Here is a 14,889-nt window from a genome sequence, read left to right on the forward strand (position 1 = left end):
GAGCGTTTGCCCCACTGATGTTGAAGAAATTCATGGAATTAAAGAGGTGCACAATCTGCTGCCTGGAGGCTCGTGTGGTGACTGTTATAAATTGGAAAATTAGTGATTCATACATCCCATTTCAGATGAAAGCATACACCACCAATACTGTTTTGCTAACAGTGAATATTTGATTCTAGGAGATATAACATCATGTTCATATTAAATTAAACCTACACTCTAAATATAAAAGATCACGGCCCAGCAATGCAGCCGCACAGCACCAGTTTTTCGGGTGCTATCAGGGCTACTAAGCCGCCATTATGGCACACAGACATTTCTGGTAATGCCATATTTGGAAAGGACAAAAATGGTAGTGCAGTGTCCATGCCGAAAACAGGCATTAGCCCTTTGCATTTGTAAATAAGGGACCTCACGTCAGTTTGAGGCCCCAGACTAATCAATATTTGTTTACAGGGATACCTGGCAAGAGATTTTGAACAATATTACCTTTTTGAGATTGTGTAATTGCTCTTCAGACCCTTTTAAACAAAGGTTTGATATTTTAACTTGCCAGCAAGAGAGTTCCTCAAGCATGCGAGTAATGGCCATTTCAGTGGTATTAGCAGCAGCTCTACACATCCAGTGCCATTTTTACAATAACTACAGTTTTATGCAAAGATCCTCTGTAATTCTTTACAAACTGGTCTTTTGTAAAATAGTTATTTGTAGATAAACTCCTGTTATTTGTCTGGTTTACACGGGCCTTTTGCCAACTGTGATTGAGAGGGTAGGCAGGCAGGCCCGTGCCAGGCTTCTATCACAGACACTCCTTGCTTCCTGCTAGGGGCAGCACAATGGCAGCTGTTGTTCTGATTTCTTTCCTGTAAGGAAACAACAAACAATTCTTGCTGCCTCACCATAATCTTGCAGCTGATATTAGGAACTCACCAGTGTGGGGAGATTGAGCCTTAAAGTATGATCACAGAGCACTGGGATTCACAAACATTATACATCACAATTTTAAGCGTGTTTTTTCAGTTTGATATCAACAAACCAGTGATCTCTGCTTGGATGGGTAACATTGAAATGGTAAAATGATTCTGGTAATTAACTTCACATCCTATAACTTACTTAAATGAAGATATCTGGGTGAAATCATTGAAAAATTTGGTTTTAGTTTAAAGATGTCTTATGCTTAATGTTTTAAGTTTCCCAGGTGTTCCTGGCATTACAGCTTAAAGTCTTTTCACGAATAAATTATCCATGCAGTCCTGTTCAAGATGTCTTGGCTCCTTCAATAGAAGTCTGCAAAATGATCTAGAGAAAGTGATACTACAAGTCATAAATACTCAGGTTTCTGACCACTGAGTTCATTGTGAATTTAAAACCAAGCATTTAAATGGATTCAACTGAGAACACGTCACTCAAGCCATTTAATTTGTTGCCCACATACAACACATGGTTTTAATGTGTAAAGGTACAGAGGTACAGAAACTCTCAATTATAGCTGGTGACTAATGACCCCAAATAATGATCAGTTCTGGGTACTGACAGAATTCCACATTGCAAAGGGATTCAGCTGTGCAAATCAGCTTTAAGATGGGCAGAATTCTGAAAAACCTTTTGTGTGCTTTAGAATTAACCTCCCACGTTGAGACCAAGTGTTTATACCTCACTTTTGTAACTGAATGGAAGGAATCTATTAAGGAGTATGAGCAGAGCATGTCCAGATTCATATTTGCAAGCTGGCAAATGCTCGGACATATTGATGATGTCGCTGATTGTTCTGCGCATGCTCTGCGTTGTCAGTTTATTATATTGATAATTGTTGCTTCAACAGAAACAGAAGACACAAAGGGATTGTGGATGGGGCCCACTGTTAGCTTTAAAATACAACTCAAAATTAATTAATGATTCATTCATTCTGCACCAGTGTTCTGCACCATCTTAATTCCAACCAGGCCATCAGGTCACAGGCTGGCTCTAAGTCAACGAGGAAGTCAATAAGTCTGTCCCTTTCAGACATGGCTCATGACTGGGCACAGCTGCAAAGCTGGCCTACATTAAGAGCCATTCCACCACCTGAAACATCATCAAGTAGGCACCATGCTCAAGCAACACTTCTGCTGCCTGAACTGTTTGGAAGGAGCTTTGCAGTACAGGCCTGGCTGTTTATATCCAGATTTGGAATCATCTGCTGTGTGTTGCATAACTTTGCCATAATGATGGATCAGCCATTTTTACACCTGGGCAGCAAGGACTGCAGGAGGAGGAAGAGCAGCATGAAGAAATGGAAGTGCTGGGGTAATATCGGCCATGGGAAATGGCATGGTCAAGGGGGTAGTCGTGAATATGAGTAGGAGAATTTATATGAAGAGTGAGGTTTAAGGAGGACAGGAGGGCAGTGAATTTCAAGGAGAGAAGATGAGGGAAGCTGAGATAGAGCTTGAAATCACCAGGGATGAGAAATCACTCAATGCAGAGGCAGAGGGATGAAAGGAAATGGGATATCTCAGAGGAGAAACCTGATTTGGGACTTGTGGTTGTCAGTTAAAAGAGATTTAAGGGAGTTGCAAAGCAGTGTAAGAAGGTGAGGTGCATGAAAGGAGAGAAGGTATCAATGAGGTAGGGGAGAGAAAAAGGTATGACTTGGTGATATGGGTCATACAATTACTGCAACAGTTTAGCCTGGGCTGGTGGTGGAAAGTATAGCCAAGTGAGAGAGGCTTCGGTAAGGAACATGTTGTTACAACCAATGAGCCAGGTTTCTGTCTGAATAACAAATCTTAGGAAAACCTGAGCAGGGTATCGGTGAACTGCTGCCTGACTAATGGGACAAAGGTTACCAGTGGCTTCCTGGAAAGATCCAGTGACACACAAAATTCAAAGCTGCAGACACTTACACTGCTACAGAGAATGCTGTGCTCCTCATTTTAGTTGGCTGCAGGTTTCTAGACAGATGTTAGCATAACTCCTCAATAGCTGCCAGTGGGAATTTTATCCTTTTTAGACATTAAGAGCAGAGAAATTGGAGTAAGGCCTTTTAAGGTCAGCGTGGGCAATGATCTGTTGGAATCAAACATTTTCTGTGAGGCCTCAATTGTCATAATGCAGGAAGAGTGGGACTTCCACTGGAAATCCAGTCCCCACTTTAAATGGCAGGGGAACTGTTTTGTGAAACTCAGAAGACAAAGAACAAAAGTATTGTCCTCAGAAAGTTTTGGAAAGCTGCAGCAATTTCAACAAAGATGACTCCTCAACATGATATCCACACTTTTATAGGGTAGTTGTTTCCTGCGGTTGTGTTCATAGTGCTATTTGGGGGAAATTGTGGGGATATTTTGGCAATGACCACCCACCCTCATTTAAATGTGCAAGAATGGGCACAAGGGGAGCCATTATTGGCATTAACGATGTCCAAAATTTTGGTGATCGTTTTTTGAGGCCGGATTGTAGTGGTAAACCATATTATATCAGTCCACCTCAAAGCCAACTAAAAACTATTGGTTTTCTCGGGAAAACAGGCCTACATGTTTCCTTTCTTGCCTACCCAATGTTTTTATTTCATGTTTGTGCTTGTGGCTGTTCAGTTTTCAGTCCATTAACACCCTATCTATACTAATGCTTTGTCTTTCAACATACCATTAACATATTGTTTGCCTTTGCTCCATGACCTTCTGGTCGGTTATTCTGTGTGACCTTGTTCTATCTACACCTCCTTTGTTATCTCTTGCCCCACCCTCGCTTTATTTGCTTAAAACCTTTCACATTTCTAATACCTGCCAGTTCTGAAGAAGGGTTGCTGACCTGAAACGTTAACTTTGCTTCTGTCACCACAGATGCTGCCAGACCTGCTGAGTATTTTCAGCATTTCTTGTTTTTATCCCAAAATGTCAATGTAAATTTCGCATTTCGATTCTTTCATTAGTGGCTAGGCTTGGATGAGTTATTTTCATAAATGTACAACAAGCACAAATGATAACACACCAAACTATTTCGATTTGGATGACTTTACACAACGCAACACCTCTACATGCCACATTGCTGCAATTTGTCACACTAATTCACTGTTTACTTATCGTCAATATACAATAAAACACAAATATTTCCTTTTCAGAGATAGTCTAGTGGCTGCGATGCAAGAGCCATGAACCACTTGTGATACCCAGTTTACATGAGCAGTTTTATTTAAGTATAAGGTGTTATTCAAATAACAACATAAAATTGCCATTGTAAACCCAACTTAAATTTCACTGGAAAACTCATGTATAAATGTATCCCCTCAGTCCTTGGCTTTATATCAGTATAAATGCAGTAAAAGGAAAGGACTGGCATTAAGGAAACTCACTTTGCCTGTTTCATATCAATTTCCAGACACCAATAGAAAAGACAAGAATCTTCAATTACATAGCACCTTCCATGACCTCACATGTCCCAAAGTGCTTCACAGCCAATGAAGGACTTCTGAAGTGTAATCACAGATAAATGAATAAAGCTAATTGTGCACTTTATATAGAATAATGAAATTGCTTTGAGTTACAATCATCATTAATCATAGGAAAATAAAACTTTCTCTGGGAGTGCAAAAACTGATTTCTTCTAGCTGGCAGTTAAAGACTCTTTAGCTGGTTTTGTAAAGAGAAAGTAGCTGGATGTCCAATGCCATTTCTATTCTTTTGTTGTCAGTCCTAAATTGATTATTTTCTATCTTTCTTCCAGAACTAATACCCCCACCCAAACCCCGCCACCCTGCACTTTCTTATCTTACTCCTATTCTTCCGAAGACTGAGTGCAACGTGTCCAAGTTTGTTGACAATACCATGCAAATGGACATATATAGACAGATTGAGTGAATGGGTAGGAAACTGGCAGATGTGGGGAAATTGTGAAATTATACACTTTGGTATGAAGAATAGGAAAGCTGAATATTTTTGAAAAGGTGAGAGACTAGTATGTAGAGGAATTTGGGTATCCTTGTACACAAATAACAGAACATTAACATGCGGGCACAGAAAGCAATAAGGAAGGCAAATGACATGTCAGCTTTATTGCAATGGGTTTGGAAGATAAAAGTTACCCTGTCTTACTTCAGTTAGAGCTTTGGCTTTGATGAGACCACATCTGGAGTACTTTGTAGGTTTCCTTACTTGCCTTAGAAAAGGTGCAGCAAAGTTTCACTAGATTGATTGATGGGATGAGAGGGTTGTCCTGTGAGGAGAGATTGACTAGAATGGGTTTATACTCTATGGAGTTTAGAAGAATGAGAGGAGATCTCATTGAAACATATAAAGTTCTGACAGGACTTGACATGACAGATGCTGGGAGGCTGTTTTCACTGGCTGGGGATTCAAGAACTAGAACAGGATAAGAAATCAGCCACTTAGGACTGAGATGAGGAGAAATTTCTTTACTCAGAGGGTTGTGAAATTTTAGAATTCTCTACTTCAGAGGACTGTGGATGCTTAGTTGATGAGTATATTCAAAGGTTGAGATCAATATAATTTTGGACACTAAGGGAATCAAAGGCTGTGGTGGTAGAGCAGGAAAGTGGACTTGAGGTAAAAGATCCAGCATGATTTTACTGAATGGCAAAGCAGACGCAAAGGGTCATATGACCTACTTCTGCTCCTATTTCTTATGTTCTTAAGACAGTAGCTAAAGCTGGGATACAGTTTTAAGTGTTCCAGTGACTCTCCAGAAATATGTTCAAATGGCCACGTTATATTTAAGTGCATAGAACGTATCAGTTGGCTATTTAACCTGAGCAAAGCTGGCATCACAAATGAGCTCTTTCGTAACCTCCACACAAATGTACTTTCAGTAGGTACCATCGATAGTGATCAGAAGATGACATCCTGGGGCTGGATTTTCAATCCTCGCTGGCGCCGAGATCAGAGGTGGGTGGGAGCTAAAAATACCCCTGTGGTTACCTGGCTCCATCCCGCCTCTGGAACGTTTTTTCAGAGGTGGGATCGGGGGCCGGCAGGACTACTCGCCTACATGCGGCAGGTAGCCACAGGCTCAAATTGAGGCTAATTAAAGAAAAATTCCAGTTGGCCTCCAGGTTCCTGCAGGTGGTGGGGGCTAGTTTAGATGCCTAGAGACGGGCACCTGGTGGCAGGAATGGGGCTGGCCAGTACTCCAGACAGGCCTAGAGGCCCTCCCTGCCTGCCTGGGTGCAGCAGCAGCCACAGGTCATCCTATCAAGGGGATCCCCCCACTCCCCTCCCTGTCCAACACCACCACTCACCCCCAAAACACACACACACAAACAATGGTGGCCTGGCTGCTGAATCTATTTTTTAACAGAGAACTAAAAATGGTGGAGAGAGGATGCCTCCATTTGAAGCACCCTCTCTCTTCACTACCTTTCATTACAGCCTGCTGCTCCTTTCAAACTGTAAGGCCTCTGATTGGCCCTCCAGCTTCAAAAACCCACCTGCCATCCTTAATTGGATGGTGAACCTGCCGTCTGGATGTTAATTGGCCGCCCCAGTGAAAATCACAGGGGAGTGACTGTTTCCCCCCTGGGAGCGGGTTCTGGACCCAGAAACAGTCCCGACTTCTGTTTCTCACCTCCAGAGGGAAAATACAGTCCTTGTTGTTTCATAATAGCTTCTCAAGTTTCTCCTCATAACTGAAGTCCCTCATTCCTGGTATGAATCTGGTAATTTTCCTCTGCACCCTCACTAAGGCCTTGACATCCTTCCTAAAATGTGGTGACCAGGGTTAGACACAATACTCTAATGGAGCTCTAACTAATGATTTATAAAGTTTAGCATATTTTCTTTGCTTTTGTACTTTATGCTTTTATTTATAAAGCATATGCTTTTTTAACAGCTTCATTAATTTGTCCTGTCACATTCAAAGATGTGTGCTTATGGACCCTCAGGTCTCTTTGTTCCTACACCCCATGCAATATTGTACTATTTAGTTCGTATTTCCTTTCCTTATTCTTCCTCCCATCCTTGCTTGCTAAGGTAAGTAGGGGTGGAAATAGCAAATGCTTTGGCCACAATTCTCCAATCCTCTTTGTATCGGTAACTGGTGACAGAGAACTGAAGGGTTATAATTGTTACGCACTTTTTCAATTTTTTTCTACTTTGAGCACTGCCAATCTTTTTAGTATCTAATCTTTAATGTCTTTTCATTCTATCTAATTTCTCCATTTCCCCCTCCTCCATTTACTGTGACATTAGTAGCATTCTCTTTTGTGAAGACAAATGCAAAGGACTCATTCAATATCTCAGCAATGCCTTTTGCTTCCCCAAGATTTCCATTTTGGCTTTTAATTTGCCCCATCCTTCCTTTAACTATCCTTTTACTCTTTGCATGTTTACAAAAGACAATAGTGTTCCCTTTTATGTTACCCGCTAATCATTTCTCGTACACTTTTTGCCACTCTTATTTCCTTTTTCAGTTCTCTTCTGCACTTTCTGTATTCTGCTTGATTCTCTATTCACCCTGACATTTATCATAAGACTCCTTTCTCTGTTTCATTTAATCCCAATTTTTTACTCATCCAGGGAGCTCTTGTTTTTAATCCTCTTCCTTTCCCCCTCGTGGGAATGTGTTGATTCTAAACCCAAACTACACCACCTTGAAGGCCTTCCATTGCTCATTTACTGTTTTACCTGCCAATCTTTGTTCTCAGTCCACCTGAACCAGATCCCTTTTCAACTCACTGAAATTAGCCCTCTTCTACTTGAGTATGTTCACTTCTGATTGTTCCTTGTCCTTTTCCGTAACTAGTCTGAGCTTTGTGACCTTGCGATCCCAGGTGCTTTCCCACTGAAACTTTCAGTATTCTCCTTTGTGCTTTGTAAAAATGAGGCAGTTTAAAAATTGAGTGAAAATTGCAAATACCATTTACTGCTAAAACAAGAGTCAATGTTTTCAGTGCAAGAATGCTGAAATGCAGACAGTATGCGTGCTGTGTAGGCTGTAGGTGATATTCAACATTTTCCCAACGGTTTGGCAATGAGTTTTGTAGGCGGAAACGTGGCTGTAATGTACTATTGATTTTATTGTGTAACTGCCAAGCTTGTTTTTCCCCACAGATTCTTTTTAAAGAGGAAAGTCGAGTACTTTTCAGAAATTTATAGCTCACCTAAGTGCTTCTGCGTCCAGTTAGTATGACTTCTATTACCATGATTGAATATTTTCTGTCAGCTGCTAATATGACTAGATGACTTTAAGTATATTTACAATACTTAGGCAGATGTTAAAAAGAAACAGATGACTGGTGTGTTGTTACCCACTATAAATATGGGTGATATCTCTATACCTTCAACACATTAAACCCATTTAATTTCAGTATTTTTAAAGCTAAACATAAGCTATTTTCTTAAATATTATAGGGTAGAATTTCCACTCAGTTGCACAGGCAATTCACCTGAAATCCACCAAACCAGGGCAAAAGTTGAAGGAATTTCAAGCACAAGTTAAATCCACCACAAATCGTGTTTCTGCCATCACATGCATGTGTTTCAACAATATCACACTGGAAGCCAGACAAGCACATAAAACTGATTGTGCTCTAATCAAATTAACGAACAGGATGAGTTTCTGCCAATTGCACCCATTTAACGCTGAGGAGATTCTAAAAATTAAGCTCTTTTTGGGTGCAGGGGCACTAACAGGCACCTATTAAAGGTTTAAAAATATCAAAGTTTATTTAATTTACTAAGAAACTAAATAGCATACACAAATGAAAAGAGGAAATGGTTCTGTATAGTTTTTTGAAGTCATTTTCAATTATTTCAAATGAGGTTAGTCGTGGGTGGAGGCACTTATTTTCTTATTGAAAATGCTTGTTTTGTGATAAATCTATTTTCAGCACTATTAATAAAACTGCACCAAGTAATATTTTTAATGCAAGGGGAGAAAATAACAATTACATTCTAAAATGCTGTCTGATTGATCGCACTGGTGTATGGAAGATTTCACGTTTGTGATTTTTTTTGTAAGTGATTTTGAGCAGAAACTTGAGCTATTAATTCCACCTCCAAAATTCAGTGCAATTTCGAGTGCTATTTGTACCAAGATTGCTGATTGTGCTCAAAAAGGAAGAGCTACCCCTTTATTTCTGGTATAATACACCATTTTTCCTTGATTACAATGACCTATCATGTGCAATTAGCCTGATAGAGGAATGGTAATCATTACTGGAAAATGCACATGATTTCCCACAAGTATACTTAGCAGCTTTAACGTGAGAGCTTGATGTGTTTCCTCAAAAGGATGGGACTTCCTATTAGTCTTGGAATGCTGGACTAAATGATTGACATTGCATTTAAGATTATCCACTTAATTATGAATGTGCGTCAGTTTTGCTCAAGCTAAATAAATAGAGAATGAAAGATCCCAGTAAATTCAATGCTGATATTAGTGTCATGCATGGAAGGACCGTGATGAAATAAACAATTAAATGGAAGAATTATGAATTTAAAAAGCCAACTGCTAAACAAAATCACAAGAACATGGACACTTCATCAAAATGGAGTAGCAGCTATGTGACCCCTCCTGTTCTGGAAATCCACAAACTTGTCTGCAAAGATGATGCTCGTTAACCTCCTCTGAACTAGCTCTGAGGAGAACTTCTTTGAAATTGAAAGGAGCTATCACATATTAATGACTCTGATCAACATGATTAGATTAACAGAGGATGCTGGAGACAGTCTGGCTGTCAAACCAAGATGAATAAGGTGTGAAGAAGCAACATCATAGCAGAATTATTCCTAAACATCAAACAATGGCCATGGTTATTACAGCTTGGTCCATTTTGGGGTCACAACAGTGGAGAGAGCCATGCATCCCCAAACAGAAACTAATGTGAGAGATTTTTACCTTAAAAAGGTAGCTCTCTGGAGAGAGAGAGAGGAGAGATCAAGCCAACATCACAGAAAGCCTGTGAAATAGATCCAGTGGCAAGAAAAGAACCCTGCTGATCAAGAACAACCACCACAGCAGAGACATCACAAAGTGACTTTGAGTTGGTGAAGGTAACAAACTGCACACCACCAGCTTTGGGCAGTATTACAACCACTAGAGCTCTACAATACCTCTGCAAGTTCAAAACTATGAATAATCAGGCCTGCAACTTTAAAAAAATGACTTTTCCTCCCTACAAGACTCATTAATCTTCTGTAATCCAGAAACACTTACCTCACTTGGGACTTTAAACTACCTCTTATTCTTTTCCCTCCATCTATCTTGTCTATGTATGTGTGAGTGAATAGGCATGTGAATGAGGTTGTGATTATTTGGGGATTTGTTTAAAAATAAATAGTTTTTTTTAACCTATAAGAAAACCTGTCATTTGTCTGTTTATTTGAGCCTAAAGGCACTCAGCGCCTAAAACATTATTTTAACAAAACATGATTGCAGTCAGTTGGGAGGTGAATAGTGAGCACCACCCACACCCCTTGCCACCTGTCCGTAGCAGAGACCCAACTCTGTGCTTGAATGTGAATCTTGATTAACCTTCCCTTGGAGGGAATTTTCCTGGAGAAAATATTGAGGAAGAAATTGAATAGTGGTTAGGAACTGTGCTACCCAAAAATTACTCCTAGTGGGATTGATGACAACTACGGAGATGTTTGAAGGTCAGGAAATTTTTATCTATTTCACAGAAGGGATGATCAAAATGGAAAATCTAAGCTGGGAAAAAGGTTAAATTGCAATATGGAGGCCAAACACCAAAATAATGCTCATAAAGGTAAAGTGAACTTGCTATTGTTGGAGATTTCTATCTGACTGATTTGGAAGGTCTTTGATTGATCATGTGATTTGATTGTACTTGAACATTTTTGCATGCCCATAGCTTTTGACTGACCTTTTCACCTTGACTGAAGATGCCCTCTTAAGACAAAATTGAATTCCTCTTTTATCAAAAATTGGGAAAATTCCTGTTTTTCTCCATAATTAATGATTCAGAAATGAAATTAGGAACATAGGAGCTGGAGTAGGCCATTCAGCCTGTCAAGCCTGCTCCACTATTCAATAGATCATGGCTGATCATCTACTTCAATGCCACTTTCCTGCGCTATCCCCATATCCCTGATGTCATTAGTATCCAGATATCTATCGATTTCTGTCTTGAACATGCTCAATGATTGAGCTTCCACAGCCCTCTGGGATAGGGAATTCTAAAGATTCACCACCCACTGAGTGAAGAAATTCCTTTTCACCCCAGTCTTAAATGGCTTACCCCTTATTCTGAGACTATTCCCCCTGGTTCTAGACTCACCAGCCAGGAGAAACATCCTATCTACATCCACCTTGTCATGCCCTGCAAGTATTTTGTAAGTTTCAATGAGATCACCTCTCATTCTTCAAAACTCTGGAGAATACAGGCCCAGTTTCCTCAATCTCTCCTCATAAGACAATCCCACCATCCCAGGGATTATTCTGGTGAACCTCCTTTGCACTCCCTCTAGGGTAAGTATATTCTACCTTAGATGAGGAGACCAAAACTGTACACAATGCTCCAGGTGTGGTCTCACCAAGGTTCTATACAATTGCAACAAGACTTCTTTACTCCTGTACTAAAACCTCCATTCGATGAAGGCTAACATACCATTTACTTTCCTAATTGCTTGTTGTACCTGCATGTTAACTTTTAGTGTCTTATGAACTAGGACAACCAGTCCCTTTGGACATCAACACTTCCCAACCTCTCACCATTTAAATAATACTCCATCTTTCTTTTTTTTTCTACCAAAGTGAATAACTTTACACTTAATCACATTATATTCCATCTGCCATGTTCTTGCCCATTCACTTTGCCTGTCCAAGTCCCTTTGAAGCTTCCTTGCATCCTCCTCACAACTTACATTCCCACCTAGTTTTGTGTCGTCAGCAAATTTGGAAACACTACATCTATATATTAAATACAATTAATATTATATAACGTTAAATACAAATTATGGGGACCAATGACATGTGTAATAACAGAGAATCTGATTTTATATGTGAAGAATAGCACACATTCTCAAATTTCCTGTTGAAAGAGGAATTCCCTTCTTCTCCACATCATGGTTGGAAGTCCATGGCATTTTAAAACATAGGGAATTCTTAAGATAGCAATGGCAGAATAAATTTAAAAAAATAACTTTTAGTTGACAAAAGGTTAAGTCATTAGTTTCTTCATCAAAATAAATAATTTTCTTCAATATTTTGAAGACCTGATTGACTAACTATTGTGTTCATAAATGTTCCATAACAGAGAACTGAGACAATGTTGTCTCTTGCTTTAGGTCTCAATAGGCAATTCATAAGACCAAAATCAACTCCCTCTGCATAATTTGCTCTCTTTAGGTATGTTGTTCTTAGCTGCTTTATGCTTTTCTGCAAGCAGAAATATTTCCATTCAAGCAATTGATGCAGCTAATAGCTCCCATTTCCTATCTCACTATGGAAAGCTACAGAGTAAAAAAAAAGAAAACATAAAGTGCAGAATTTCATACCTCTGTTAATGTGCATCATTAGATCTATTTTGTTTTTCTTCTATCTTCATGTATCTCTGTTGATAGATGAAACACTCAGGTTTTTCTTTGAAAGTAAGCAGCTGTGGGAAAAGAACTGAATAGTTAAAATACACGACTTGAGACCATTATAGACAAATGTTTAAAGATATTGCTTCAACAACAATAACCTTTTCTCTGTCTTCTTTGTCTCTTTCTCCCTGTGATCACATGTGGAATTCAATGTAGTTCATGCCTCTAAAATGTTCAATAGAGTCACTGACATTTAATTCATTATTCAACTGCAAACCATGGGCATCTTTGAAGAAGGCATTAGTATGATTTCGCTCTCTGAAATTCGATCTTGTGCCAGCCTAGCAACCCCAAGCAAACAATAGCAGAATTAAACTATGCATTTATCTTGGGGCTTATTTTCCTCCTTATTTAGGACATAATAACTTTGAAGGAATTGCAAAATCCACTTTTATATAGTCGGACTCATTTAAGACCTGCAATGGAACATGTTTCATGTTCAAAGAAATATTTTGTGAGAGTTTTGTTCTATCTTCTAAACATCTTAAATTGGAAATTATAACTGGATAATTTTCCATTAAAATAAATGAGCAATGAGCTTTGAAATGAATAATATTGCTCAAAAGTAAAATCACCAGGAGGCCATCTCTATAAAGAGCTTGATATCTGTATTTTCAAGTAAGCAATTAATATTTTGGTAAGGGCAAACACTAAGGGCTGAATTTTATGCCGCCCCAGCAGGTTGGATGGAGGCGTGGAGGTGGATGGGGGCTGCGTAAAATTGAGCTGGAGACTCTGGGAGGCCTTCCCGCCCCGCTCCTGCCTCCGGCTGACTTTACGGCAGTCAGGCGGTGGGGGAGGAAAATGGCCCGCCTGCCCGAGGCCAATCAAAGCCCTTGATTGTATTTTAGGTATTTTACCCGTGGCAAGCAGGCGTGCTGGGGATGTGAAAGGCCGCCCAGAGATAGCTGCCGGCTTTCTGCCCGCCGGTGGGGGGTGGGGGTGGATGGGGGGTGGTGCCATGGCAGTTGGGCACAGGGTGCCCGATTGAAGGCTGCCCCCGCCTCCCAACCCACCCCCGGAACCCAAGACGCACCCCTTCCCCCCAAATGACCACCCTTGCCTTGTGGGGGAGCACCCGATTCAGTCGGCGAGGCATCGACAACCTACCTTGGATCCCGGCTCCCGGCTCCATGGCATCCTCCTCGGTCGGCTGGGCAGCAGTCCCAGCAGTGGCCACCGCTCCCGACGGCGCTGCTGGGACTAAGAGCTGCCGGCCCGCCGATTGGCTGGCAGCTCACTAAGGCGGCACCTCCTCCCTCAGGCAGGTGGAGGTCCTGCTTCAGGACAATTAAAGCCCGGGGACCCATAAAATGCGGGTCGGATCCCCGGGTTAGGCGGAAGCGGGTTCGCTACTGACTTTTACATTGGTGGTGAAGTCCCCTCTGCCCACAGTAAAATCTAGCCCTATGTCTCATTTATATAATAGAAACATAGAAACATAGAAAAATAGGAGCAGGAGTAGGCCATTCGGCCCTTCGAGCCTGCACCACCATTTAATACGATCATGGCTGATCATCCAAACTCAGTAACTTGCTCCCGCTTTCTTCCCGTATCCCTTGATCTCGTTAGCCTTAAGAACTATATCTATCTCTTTCTTGAATATATTTAATGATTTGGCCTCAACAGCTTTCTGTGGTAGAGAATTCCACAGGTTCACCACTCCCTCCTCATCTCAGTCCTAAATGGCTTACCCCTTATCCTTAGACTGTGACCCCTGGTCCTGGACTCCCCCACCATCAGGAACATCCTTCCTGCATCTAGTTTGTCCTGTCCTGTTAGAATTTTGTAGGCTTCTATGAGATCCCATCTCATTCGTCTAAACTCTAGCGAATACAAGCCTAATCAACCCAATCTCTCTTCATACGTCAGTTCTAGCATCCCAGGAATCAGTCTGGTGAACCTTCACTGCACTCCCTCCATAGCAAGAACATCCTTCCTCAGATAAGGAGACCAAAATTGCACACAGTACTCCAGATGTGGTCTCACCAAGGTCTTGTATAATTGCAGCAAGACATCCTTGCTCCTGTACTCAGATCCTCTTGCTATGAAAGTCATTTGCCTTCTTAACTGTCTGCTGCACCTGCATGCTTACTTTCAGTGACTGGTGCACAAGGACATCCAGGTCTCACTGCACCTCCCCCTTTCCCAATCTGTCACCATTCAGATCATAATCTGCCTTTCTGTTTTTGCCACCAAAGTGGATAATCTCACATTTAGCCACATTATGCTGCATCTGCCATGTATTTGCCCACTCACTCAACCTGTCCAAATCACACTGGAGCTTCTCCGCATCCTCCTCACAGCTCACACACTCACCCAGCTTTGTGTTGTCTGCAAATTTGGA

General features: G+C 40.9%; 1 protein-coding gene across 3 annotated transcripts in view; it reads right to left on the reverse strand.

Annotated features, from left to right (window-relative positions):
• Positions 1–1,146: 1,146 nt before the first annotated feature.
• The window catches only part of LOC137378494 (uncharacterized), a 30,357-nt gene continuing 16,614 nt past the window's right edge, over positions 1,147–14,889 (reverse strand). For 2 of the 3 annotated variants that reach the window (XM_068048829.1, XM_068048830.1), the window contains 2 exons: positions 12,453–12,553; positions 1,147–1,299 (listed from right to left, as the gene is read on the reverse strand). The gene's annotated coding sequence lies outside the window, so the exon portion shown is untranslated. Of the gene's footprint in view, positions 1,300–5,116; positions 5,191–12,452; positions 12,554–14,889 lie in introns of those variants that run through there. The other variant, XM_068048831.1, reaches the window with a different exon arrangement.

This window comes from Heterodontus francisci, chromosome 16 (genome assembly GCF_036365525.1).
Source record: "Heterodontus francisci isolate sHetFra1 chromosome 16, sHetFra1.hap1, whole genome shotgun sequence".
In the NCBI taxonomy this organism is placed as follows: domain Eukaryota; kingdom Metazoa; phylum Chordata; class Chondrichthyes; order Heterodontiformes; family Heterodontidae; genus Heterodontus; species Heterodontus francisci.